Source organism: Arachis duranensis, chromosome 6 (genome assembly GCF_000817695.3).
Source record: "Arachis duranensis cultivar V14167 chromosome 6, aradu.V14167.gnm2.J7QH, whole genome shotgun sequence".
Lineage (NCBI taxonomy): Eukaryota > Viridiplantae > Streptophyta > Magnoliopsida > Fabales > Fabaceae > Arachis > Arachis duranensis.
Genome location: NC_029777.3, coordinates 75,167,291 through 75,167,998, shown reverse-complemented (window position 1 = coordinate 75,167,998; position 708 = coordinate 75,167,291).

Sequence of the window (708 nt, the reverse complement as noted above, 5' to 3'; positions counted from 1 at the left end):
TGTCATGCCTCCCTTTTTGGGGACAACTTGGACAGGGCTCACCCAGGGGCTATCAGAAATAGGATAAATAATCCCAGCCTCTAGTAATTTAGTGTCCTTTTTCTACACCACCTCCTTCATGGCTGGATTGAGCCTCCTCTGTGGTTGGACCACTGGCTTGGCATTATCCTCCAACAGGATCTTGTGCATGCATCTAGCTGGGCTAATTCCCTTGAGATCACTTATGGACCACCCAAGAGCTGTCTTGTGTGTCCTTAGCACTTGAATCAGTGCTTCCTCTTCCTGTGCATTTAAGGTAGAGCTTATGATCACAGGAAAAGTGTTGTCTTCTCCCAGAAATGCATATTTTAGGGATGGTGGCAGTGGTTTGAGCTCTGGTTTGGGGGACTTTTCCTCTAATTGAGGAGTTTTTAGAGGTTCTTCTAGTTCCTCTGGCCCTTCCAGATCAGGCTGAACATCTTTAAATATGTCTTCTAGCTCTGATTCGAGACTTTCAGTCATATTGACTTCTTCTACCAGAGAGTTAATAAGATCTACTTTCATGCAGTCTTTTGGTGTGTCTGGATACTGCATAGCTTTGACAGCATTCAACTTAAACTCATCCTCATTGACTCTCAGGGTCACTTCCCCTTTTTGAACATCAATGAGAGTTCGGCCAGTTGCTAGGAAAGGTCTTCCTAGAATGAGAGTTGCACTCTTGTGCTCCTC